Source organism: Ischnura elegans, chromosome 9, assembly GCF_921293095.1.
Source record: "Ischnura elegans chromosome 9, ioIscEleg1.1, whole genome shotgun sequence".
Lineage (NCBI taxonomy): Eukaryota > Metazoa > Arthropoda > Insecta > Odonata > Coenagrionidae > Ischnura > Ischnura elegans.
In genome coordinates this window covers 59,294,826-59,307,338 of record NC_060254.1, presented here as the reverse complement: position 1 = coordinate 59,307,338, position 12,513 = coordinate 59,294,826, and the positions used below count along the sequence as shown (strand labels likewise).

Sequence of the window (12,513 nt, the reverse complement as noted above, 5' to 3'; positions counted from 1 at the left end):
CCGTCCCTTGCCCTTCTTCCCTTCCACCTGTCCTTCAACGATTGTCTTCATCAGGCCATCATGCCTCAGAATGTGGCAAAATAAGCCTTCTTTTCTCTCTTATATGTTTGCTCTAATAGCTCTTCCCTTAGCCTTCTCCTTCATGCAATTCCGTTATTTCTTCCTTCAGAATATTACTACGTTACTCCTCCGTTTATCCTCTTACTTTTCCGTGCATTTTTACTTTTATCGCAACAACGCCATATTTTTGCCATTTTACACGCTTTTCTTAACTAGTTCCGTCTGTTTTTTCTTTTTATCGGCGGAATGGTGTGATTGATTTTAACCCCACTTCCCAGTGTAGGACCTGCTTAAAAATTTGGCACTCGTTCTTGTCTCTGATGAGAGTGCAATATTCAGAAAATTGAAATTTTGTTCCACTGTGCTCCAACTAATCAATTCCATATGTAATAATAGCTTGAAATTTTCTCAATAGATGGCGTTAGTTAGAATTTTGATGAAGAATTTTTTTTAACTCTTTGATAATCGAATACATGTTTCACCACTGTAATTTATAAAATAAATATTTAAAAAAAGCCAATTTTAAAAAACCTCTTTCCATAACTGAGCAAAATGCTCTAAAAACTAAAGAGTAAGCTCTTCATTACTCGGAAAATAAAGTGTAGATGCTGATTAGGTTTAGGTATTTATATTGCGTGCCAACACGAAGAAGATATTCCTTGCTACTTTCTCCACTATAATGGGCATTCACTCTCTTACTGCCTGTCTTTGAAAAGTACCTTGAAACTGCCTAGGCGTGAGCAATTACATATATAACTACATGTACAAGATAAACAGTATACAAATAAAACTTATGGCACTTTAGGATATACTCCATTCTGCTGGGAAGTTGAATGACACTAAAAGAATCATGTCTAAAGATCTGTTAAAATTGGATAAAATATGGTCAGATGTAATCCTTCATTAAAACTTCATTGTGAGTGATATAGATAATTAGTTTAAAAAATATTTATGGCTCAGGAAAAAAATCAATGAGAACAAAAATAACATATTACAGGTTTTTGGCACATTAATTACAAAATAGGGAATCACAGTAACGATAAAATTAAAAAATTTAAAAATCTCAATATATAAGGTCATATTATCCATTTCAAAACATAACTAATAAAGTAAGGCAATAAAAATGCATGAATACTCATTCATAACAGTCTGACTCATAATAATACATTCATAAGAGTCTGACTCATATTAATACATTCATAACAGTCTGACTCTGACAACCGGCCTCCACTTTTAAATTTTCTTCATCTTTGTTCTCTTTTTTACTACTTCCTTCATGCCTTTTCTCATCTTCAGTCTTCGTCATTCTGCCATTTTGTTTCCGCTGTATACTTTTAAATCCATCTCCCTATCTTTTTTCTACATTTTTATCCCGTCATCTTCTTCCTTCCTCTCCTTGTAATATTGCTCAGAGCCGCTCAGACCTCAACGATTTCAAGCCTTAAAACATCTCACTCTCCGCTACTTGTATTATAATTTTATCTTTTCCTTATTTCTTTCCCTACTGTCTCGTCATATTTCTTCTTCCGTCATTCCCTTCTTCTACGAATCTTTGCGAAATTTATCCAGTTATCCATTTCTTTTCCCACTTTATTTTTTGTATTCATCCCTCATCATATTTTTTCTTCTGTATCCCTCAATCTTCTCTCTAAACGGAACTTCTGCGCCAACAAACCTTGTATCCTCTTTACATCTCATGTTTCTCTCTTTGGCATTTCTTTCCCCTTCTCTTCTTTGTCAACTTCCGTAATTCTTCTCTTCCGCGTGTCTCTGCGTTACCCTTCACATTCTCCTCTCCTTTATTATATCTTTCCCTCGCATTTTTTGCATTTCTTTCCTCCATCTACCTCCTTCCTCTTTTCATTTTTAGTGGCCTGGATTACAATTCTTGATACTAATATTGCTGAAGAAGCTTTTAAGCGGTTCATGAAAATTCATCGCCTCTACCTATAACACCTTCCTCTTTCACTCTTACTTTCTCTTCATCCCTTCGTCATATTTTTCCTCACTGTCTCCTCTAAGTGCTCCCCCGCGGCTCCTTTCCAACTTATTTCCAAATTAAAGGTATATTGAGATATTTGGTGGAACTGTGTAACAGGAAATATTATCAAAAATACATAAATATATATGTTTTACACATTTTTAATGGTTTGAGCCAGGTTTCGACACTATAGACAATGTCATTCTCAAAGGTGAAAACTTACCTGACAATATTTGTGTATCTGTTTCCCAGACACTAAACACTATGCATTCCACCTGTATGGCGAAGCATACAATATGCGTATCTGTGATTATGCTTCCTTCATTTCGCTTATATCTGCGCCATTATTATATTTCTCCTCTTCCGTTACCAAATCTTTTTTTGCATCCATTCCTCGTCAGATTTTTCATGATTTTTTAAAATTTCTCCATCATCTTTGTCTCTCTTCCTCGCCTCGCGATATGATTCGACACTATACACTATCTCATTCTCCAAACATTATTTCAATTCCCCTCTTCCGTTCCCCATCTGTTTTTTGCATCCATTACTCGTTAATTTTTTTCGAATTTTTTATTTCTCCATCTTTTCTCTCTTCCTCTCCCCGCGATATCAGTCGATACTATGTCATTCTCAAAGTTGAGCATACAATATTAGTGTATATGTGATTGTGCTTCCTTCATTTCGCTTATCTGTGCGCCATTATTCCAATTATCCTCTCCCGTTTCCATGCCATGTTTTTGCATCCATTCCTCGTTAGTTTTTTTTCGTATTTTTTATTTCTCCATCTTTTCTCTCTTCCTCTCCTCGCGATGTGATTCGAAGCCGCCGGGACCTCGGGACCCTCGGTGCGCATGCGCCGACGATGCACTACGTTATCGATCACAAACCACCGTCCCACATGGCTGCCACACGCGGGGTGGAACACATGCACCCACACACGTGCATGCACAAGCACAAATGGCGCCTCTTCTCCTAATCCTTTCCTCCGCTGTCTCTTTCTTTCATCTTCTTTCCTCTTTTTCTTTCTCCCACTCCACTTAGTCTCTCCACCCCTTTTGCGTTTGGCATTAACTCTCCTTCCCCCATCCCCTCCCCTCTCCTCACGATCCCCCCCCCTCCACTTCCCCTCCCCTATTTTCACTTCCTCATCCTAGCCAGATCATCCCATCCCATCCCAGTCCCTCCCGACCCCCCCTCCCTCTGCTATTTTTCCAGTCTGCTTCTCTCCTTCTTCGTCTTTGTCGCATCCCTTGGCATTATCTTGGCATTATCGGCCGAAATAGCTCAATTGGAACAGCGTTAAACTGAAGATATAAAAGTCCCTGGTTCAATCCCGGGCTTCGGCAATTTTTTTTTTGTAATTTCTTGTATTTTGCAGATACCCAGGTTTACATTAGCTCTTTCTTAGTATGTTTTGGCAGGTTTTTCACGCCCCCCTTATTGTGTGGGCGTATTCCTGCTTTGGGTTTTTTCCAATACGGACGACAGTCATTATCCTTTCCCACGTTTGCTTACGTCTTTTTACACTTAGTAAATGGTAACTTTGTTCACTTATAATTTTGTTCTTTGATTGAAAATGGAACTTCTATGTCTCTTTATGTACTTTTTCTTCTTAGAAGGGAGGCGTATTATTGTATTTTATTATTATTATTACTATTATCATCATCATCACCCTCATCATAGCCTCCTCAGTACAGTCCACCATTTTTTCCAGGGTATCATAATATATTTTTTTTATGTATCCAATGACAATAATATTAAATGAAAAATATTTCGTAGTTGAAAGAAGTCAGCATTCACTCACTAGTAAGCTCTGTGGAGGGAATCTTTCATTAAAACGGTTCAAAAAATAAGTTGAAGACCTGGGAATCTAAAAACACCTTATTGACCTTGGGAAAAAAGCTGTTTTACTACATAATTACTAGATTGTGAGAAGATTCCTGGGCCATGGTGTATTCGGACAGTGTAAGATAGGGTGAATTCTTTTCCGTTACATCCGAGCCTAATCCTAATTTACCTTTATGGTAGCTGAATATTTCCGGTTAATGAAAACCAGCTGAGAAAGTGCAAAAAATAGGAAATTATAATTATTGTTTATTACTCCCTATTAGTTACAATCAAGGGAATATAAAAAACTATAAGAAGCTAGAAGGCAGACCTGTGTTTAGGTTTCCATCATTATACAACAACCTTCCATGCATTGGTTTATAAATAGTGAAAAAGTGACAAGTATCAATATTAAAAAATAATATCTTTGAATAAATTAATTATTTTAATAATTATAAAATTTTATTTGAAAAGTATTTCTACATTTTTAGGATAACTAAACTGCTAAGTTTTACCGCCCTTTTGTACTCATATGGAAATAAGTTGTAGACATTTGGCCCAATCTATGTGAAACTAGTTTTGAACATTGAAAATTTCTGGACAGTTATCACACGCTACTTCTATCTTCTTCTTCCTTCCGGGATTAGGCTACAAAGCCTACTCCATCTCCACATCACCATCTTTTTCTTGCTCTTCCAACACTTCTCTTGCCAATTGGCTGATATTCAATTGATTTTTTTGGAATTATTTCATTTGGCATTCGAAGTATATGTTCCTTACGGTTCTATCTGCCTTAATTCATTCTTTTTTGGTACCCAACATTCTGATCTGTAGAGTTCAGTAGGGACTGCCATAAATTTGTAAAATTTGGAGCTAATTTTGTCCCCACAAATAATTTTGTTGTTCCAGGTATAATTGTCTTTCCTTCCGCGTGAATTTATACAGCTGTCTTCGCAATCTATATTGAGTTACTTATTTAATGACAATGAGACGTCAAAAAATAACATTATACCGATTTTAATTTTTCTTGGTGCATGCTATTTAGAAATTCCTCTCGGGTTCTACATCAGGTTAATTCGATCGTATTGGCCGACGTTTCGGATAACGACTTGTCTTCCATTCTCAAGGCGTGTTACTATCTAAATGTCCAGTTTAACGCTCAGAAATTTCCTATGTCATAGAAAAATTTTCTATTTCATAGCAATTCCACACTGTGTTTTTGATCACAATAAGTAGGGAAAGCAAGAGAACTAAAAATAAGGTAAAACAGTAAATGCAGTTGTTATATAAACGGTCGCTGGTGAAACAAATGAATAAATTATATTAAATAGACAGAGGAATGGAAGAGACTAAAGAACCCTAAGAAATTCATTCGAAACGCAATTAGCTGGAAAATAATTATGTAGATTTTCACTACTGCTCCTTAGCCTTACATGAAGGAATAATTAAAATAGTTTCCTAAATTTCTACGGAGAAATTATTAATAGTAGCTAGACGCGGATAAAAAAACGACTCTTGTTGAGGAACATTAAGCGTAGTATATGATATATTTTGAATTTTATATATGATATACCTTTAAGTCCTGAGGATAAAATTGAATCACTTAATTTACCCAAATTGAATACCTTCCTCCTTATACTAGTCATCTTTGATGTTTTCCCGAGTCTTTCTGACGTAATAACATCTCAAGCATACTCATTTATCCTTTGCTTCAAAACTTTACGCTTTAAAACTTTCTTTCGTCAAAAGTAAAACATGAATTCTTTGTCGTTTAAAATACGTTGTATCACATTTATACATTTTTTCAGTTAAATATGTATGATTATCACTTTGATGTCGTTTTTTTTAGGAAACTGGTCTTCAGTGGTACATTTTGTCATAATTTTTTCCCTTGTCCTTTCATTTTTTCATTATTTGGCGTGCGATTTTGCGTTAGTTCCCCTTGAAACTCTGCCAGTTCGTTTTTCCTTCTAAATTTGAAGCGTTTCCTCCTATGTTATTTTTGTATTTATAGGTGGCATTCAGGAATAATTTTATTTCGGATGCAGTTTAATCATATCTTTACTGTCCGGTATTTTAAGGAAGCAATTATTTAATGAAATATTCAGCCATCCTCGGTGGCAGCGGGATTAATTCCTTGCCTGTTATAAAAGAGGCCAAGGGTTCGAGTACCGTCTGGGTAGATTGTCCCTGTCCAGGGCATGTCTGTTCGTACACGTGTACTTGTTAAATATGTTGAACACCTCGACGTAAAATGGCCAATATATGCCGTATTCTGTGGTATGGGAAACAAAAAAAATCATTTAAAATAAATAGAAATTATCACGTACACAAAACCGGCAAAGGCATTAAATTTATCATCTTTGTTTTAGTACCTCATATGAATTCAACGTAGGCATCATCATCAATGTTGGTGTATTCACTGTTGTTTCATGTCTTCTACTCAATGCTATTTGTTTAAATTTTGAATTTCATCGTCTGATAAAGCTGTGTGTTTTCACGTTGTTGTTCCAATACTTATTTCTTGTTGTCTATTGTCTTGTCATTTTTCAAAAAATGCCATGTTAGCTTTCTACATTTTATTCCACGGCCACTTAAAGAATGTACTTTTAGATCAGTAATATCACAGTAACTTAAAAACCTTAACTTACCAATTGCTGGATGAGTTTTGATATATGTCTCCTGAAAATATATTTTATGGATATTTAGGGGCTAGACTGGATCAACTCTTCTCTTTCCATAAAAGTGCATAGTCTGCCCAAAGACACTTCCACAGTTTGCCCACTTCAAATCTTGGTCTCAGAAAATTTTCGGTCCCAAAGCCCTTTTAGAGAAAGCCACAGCGCGTTGCAGCTGTGAATCCGATTAATGTATTTAATAGCTCTACCCGGAAATGCATATTCTGTCCTCCAGTGAGAATTTTCAAAGAGCCCAGTCTGGCAAAAAGTCATCTTTTACTCCTGTGTGACTGAGTCCACCTTACGCGTTTTTCTAGCGTTGCAGACTCCAACTCCAGACTACAACTCTTTCCTTTCCTTATTCCTTGATACCAAAAAATGCTATCAGACATGTGATTAGTCTTCCCTCCTCTGTTGCGAATAAACTATTACCAATCAGATTTTTTCGGTAGTTGGGTGTAAGAATGAAGTGTCAAACATCTGGCCATTGCTGAATTGATGTACTTACCGATGTTTCTACCCTCATTTCAGGAAAGGCGTTTAATGGCTATCACTTTTCGTTCATTATGCAAAGGAATTCTTGTCATTTTTAGATAAATCGTCTGGCGCATTATTGAATGCAGAAATATCGTCTATCAATATATTAAAATCAAAATACGTTTAGTTAAGAATATGACTCCTTTGCACACATTTATTTGCTTTTTAGTTTAGTTTCATGATTTCCATTAGTTTAGATTAATTAAATTAGTGTACATTCAATTTGTTTTACAATTCATGGGTAGTTCGCTAAAATTAGCAGAAAAAATCTATCACAAATTGTCTCTCTAAAATTGTAACAAAAGCAATTCTATAAAAAATTAACTCTGAAATATCGTTATAAATTAGCAATTGAAATATTTTATTATAAAAATTCATTGTAAAATTCAGATTAAATATTATTTTCAATATCATTAAATGCATATTTTACCGTGATGAATATCAATAATTGGCTACAAATCCTTCGTAGAACAAGATAAATATAAAACATTCCAAACCATAGTAGATCTTAACATTGCGTTTCATAATCAAAACCCTGTAAAGCCAATTAAAATTACAATTTTTTGCAATGTTGATTTTTGTTTGGTTTCCTACCCTTCCGGCGGCTGTTGATACTACTACTACTCCGCCGCCGCCGTCTGCTTCCCACGCTCTCTTGCTTTCCTTTCTGGACCTTACGCAACGTCGACGCCGTCGTGGACCGTGCAAAAACTGACCTATCCCAACAGGATCGAAGATGCCCCCTCCCGTGCCGAAAGGAGAGCGAGGCGGAGAATGGAAACAGAGAGAGAGAGATATATAGTGAAGGGAAGCCCGTACCCTGGCGGGCGGGCGTCCTTGCGCTCCCCGCCATCAGAGTCCTCCCTCCCCGCCAAACTTACCCGTTCACCTCCCGCTTGGGGAAGAGGACGTCCATATCGATGCTTCGATGTTTTCCTTTCTGCAGAAACATCGGAAAAATTGGCAGATAACACAAAGCAAGGATACCTTGTAAAACGCTGTCAGTCATATGTCTGCCAGGGCGAAAAGAACTGTAGTTAAGAGTTATAATTATATATTTAATTTTGTGGAAGATACAATGTTAGTATATCTGTGATTAAGTTGCCTGTTACACGTTTCCACCTCTTAAGTTATCATGTATGATGTTAGGCACGATGAGATGGAAGTTCTTTATATGATTAAAATTTGACATTGCAATATATAAAATATTGCAATAAATTGGACACTTGATAATGTTGTTTTTAGCAAAAAACGCGTAGTGTAAAAAATAAGACTCATTGTCAGTGAAAATATTACAATGTCCGATTTTACTTATAACTCTTAAGTTGGTCACAACCTCGACTTTATAGCCTCATTTTGCGTCGTTTCAGTGTTTTATTTCGAAAACACGTTTAAATACTTTTAATCCCGGTTATTGCGAATGAATCGATGAGAGATGTAGTCACCAAATTTACGCAGCATTACTCGAAACACGGCCATTTCATTCTAACCTAAATGAAGTAAAACCCACGTAAGAAAATACTTTTGCCAGTACAAATATTGGTCAGTGGCAAAATCAGCTTGAGCTTTAACCTCATTTATACAAAACAATGAACTGATTGAATCACTGATAAAGTGAATTTTTGGATACTGATGGCTAAATAACAAAATGCGACAGATAAAAAATTTGCGCGATGTTATTTTGATCGATAATTTTCAGCGATACAACAATTTGAAACCATAACTAGACCATATATTTGCACCCTGAAAATATCTACTTATATGATCACTAATATTTTCAACTAGAAGAATTTAATTAATTCTCATTCCATTTCACCTTGAAGCACATTAGTAAATGACAGTTTGTTTCCTGGAATTTGGTTCACATGAAATGGCTGGCATATGAGTAATGGGTGAGGAAAGCTGGTTGTCCTCTCGAACAATTCTTTCGTCGTAACCGCGATAAAAACAATTGAAATGCTTTTACAAAATTAAGCTTCAAAACTACGCAGAATGAAGCTATAAAAATTGAACAGGCATTTAACAGTCTATTATTTTCTCTAATAGACATAATTTTCCGAAATATAGCAATTTTATATCATAGATAGTCCATGTGTGTAGCTCAGTTTTTAAGTATCTAATCATGTTCCGAGTAATCACTAATATTTAAAAAAAAAAGGAACGACTTCATTTCTCAATCCACTCGCCTTTGAGCACATAAGTAAATTAAGGTTCTTTACTTGAATACGGTTGAAATGAAATGGCCGATTTCCGAGTTGTGGGTTAGCATAGTTCTTCTCTGGAACGCACTCAATATCGGGTAATTATTTCGTAATAACCGCGATAATGACTAAAATTTTCAACTCATTAAACCCTTAACTTAAAAAACACGGAATGAAACAAAAAAAGAAGTTGTGATTATTATTTCTTAGTACCATTTAGTCATTTAGTTTTCAGCAACCAAACCTTAGTGTTCAAATTTTCTACGCCGGCATTAGATATCCTTTTGCCGAAGTCACATCCTTACCTCTCCCACCAATTTTTCAGTCACCGCTAGTCGACATATCCCCTCTCCTTGACTTCTCCCAGGGAAGCGTCTTCCTCTCATTCCCGTCTCTCTCCTTTAGGGAGGCAGGTAGGAACGACTCAAGGCTCCTGTCCCTCAAGTCTCTCCTCTATGAGCAAACCCCTCGACTTCTTTTTTTTTTTCTACCTACTTTACCCTTTTTTTCTCCTCCTCCCTGTCAGGTACGTACGGAGTAAGATGTTTCTCCCTTTTTGAAGAATCACTAAGCCGTGCGCCGCAAGGAGAAAAAGAAAATGTTGAGGAGACGCAAGCTCGCTCGCCGAAAGCCGGTGAGAGGAGCTTGAAGTTCAATCGCACGTGTTCCTCCTTACGCTGTTCTCTCCCTGGGGATTTATAATTTTATGTCTTTACTATGCCAATCCCATGGGTATCCCTCCAAACGCTGGACGCACGTACAAAATTCCTGGGTGAAAAATGAAATGCCTTGAAATGCGGATGGCCAAATTGTTAACCCGGTAACGCCTGAATTGAAAAGTTTCTGCGATTTTTGTGGTAATCATGTATCTAAATGTATATGAAATTCTGAGTCATGACATATATTCTTTTGCCACTAATAGTTACGCCTATCGGTACCATATGGTACCAGCAAAATATTTTGCATCATAAATATTAGGCTCACATCAAATAGCCATACTTTATATGGTATAAAAATGTTATAACAATCATAATTACATAATAAAACTTTTATTATGTAATTACTAAACTATTAACGGTGTATAAGGTGAAAGTAAAGAAAATTGAAATGCTTGCTCTAAAAATTCCGTTTTTTTTGGGCTAGTTGATATTTCTCAATTTTCAAAACGGCTCCAAATGCGTTAATTACAGCTTTAAAATAGCAAACTCTTCGGAAAATTTTTAATGTAAATATTTTTATTAATTTAAAACTCTCAAAAACCCTCAAAAATTACGATAAATGAAAAAATTTACGTTTAGCACTGCACTACCAGCTGGTACCACTTGGTACCGCTAGGCGTTAAAAAATTTGGAAACAACTTCTGCAAAATATTCCCCGTAATGTATCTTGCAGCGAGTTTTGGAAAATTAACTTTTTGATCTTGAAAGCCAGAGTAGGTTGCGATTATGATCTCATTAAGAGTTTCGTAACAAACTTATCTATTTCTATCGTCGCAGTACTACTCCGTAATGGCTAGCTACAATCGGATTTCCTAAGTTAGGAACTCTTCAAGATCCCTTCTGGGAAATCCTTTGAGTTTCCAGCGTGTAGTAACGAACTTATAACTGATCGGTTTTGACCTGTAATTTAAGGGCACACCAGCTTGATAGCGAAGGGTAGGTTGAAAGTAAATATGTAGCGGCAAGCCGGCTCTGCCTCGCTTTTTCTCAATCATTTTGTCAAAACTTTGATACGCTTGATTCCTGGTATTGTACATGTGTACCTATTTTTTGGTAAAAGTAAGATACGAATAGCATTAAAACTGTGAAACATTATACCTTAATTACAATACGTGCCACGTTAAGTGATAATCTTGTCCTCGAGGATAGCACAATTTAATTTCCCATTCCAATTGCAGCACATACGTTTCTTAAGGCCGTTTTACACGGGGCACGGAATTGCGCAGGTTAGAGCTGCATTAATTTCTAAAATGGCGTGGAATTGCGCAAATGCATGAACGAAATTAGAGCAGGGGCTATTTTGCCGTCTCGCATCCACGCACTCTCGCATGTGTTCTAGCAATTCAGCGCTTTACACGACGCAATTTTGATTGCGCCTTCGCACGTACGTCAGACTGCGCAATTCCGTGTACCGTGTAAAACGGCCTTTAAATATGTTTCTTAATTCCACATGTTCGCGAAAGTCGTTATATTTTCCACAAACGTTGTTTCTCACGTCGTCACGCCAGTGATCAATAGCAGTAGTTTTCCGACGCATAAACCGGCCGATCCTCATGAAAACAAATGAAAGTAGACAATCGAAATTATTCTGCCAAATTAGATCTGGAACACGATCACTCAAACTGATTCATGGATGAACGGAATTTTATTATGCATTCAAATAAAGTACAATTAGGTTAAAAAGGAGCCTTGAATCTGGCCACAAATGATATTTTCTGTCCTCTGATTTTCTATAGTTGCGCCTAATATAGATATGTTTGTATTTCTTCTTTTTTCTAAAGCTATTCCCGTTAGGGGTCACTGTTCCTAACTAGAGTCCTCCAAGACACTCATTCACGGGCATCCCTTTCAGTAAAACCCTTCTCCCACTAATCATTCACGACACAGTCCCTCCATCTTCTCTTTAGTCTTCCTCTAGTTCTCTACCCTCCTACTGGCAAATTTTTGAATTCTGTTAATCCCACTTAACCCTCATCCCTTCCTAAAACATCACGGAGCTATTGAATATTTCCTTCTTGCACCTTTCTTTAGATCTCACCATCTGCCTGAAGTATCTAGGATTATTTTCATTTTTACGTCAGCACTCTTCTAAGTTGCAGCAGAATATGCAGCGAGCGTATGGGTTCCGGTGCAGAAAGACTTCATCCGCGAACTAAATAAAATACAAAGGCAGGCTGCGCGGTTCGTCAAAAACTGTTACGGGCGTACATACAGCGTTACGCATGTGCTAAGCGAGTTAGGCTGGGAGCCGCTGAAGACTCGGAGGCTGCGCGCTAGGCTTAGATTGCTTGAACAATTGAGAATGGATGTCTTTAAGAGCGACACAGAGAACATAATATTAGAGCCACACTATATTTCCAGGTCCGACAGAAGCGATAAATTAAGAGAGTTGTTTTGCCGAAGGGATAAATATTGGAATTTCGTTTTTTCCTCGAACCATGAAGGACCATAAATGCTATTAGTAATTTCCTTATAGCACTACCTTTTACGAGGGCCGTTTTTTTTCAACC

The 12,513-nt window shown here is 36.8% G+C and overlaps 1 non-coding gene across 1 annotated transcript; it reads left to right on the top strand.

The window, feature by feature from the left end:
• The first annotated feature begins 3,314 nt into the window (after positions 1-3,314).
• Trnaf-gaa lies at positions 3,315-3,387 on the top strand. The gene has a single exon. It is a non-coding gene; the product is annotated as a tRNA-Phe (tRNA).
• Positions 3,388-12,513: the final 9,126 nt, after the last annotated feature.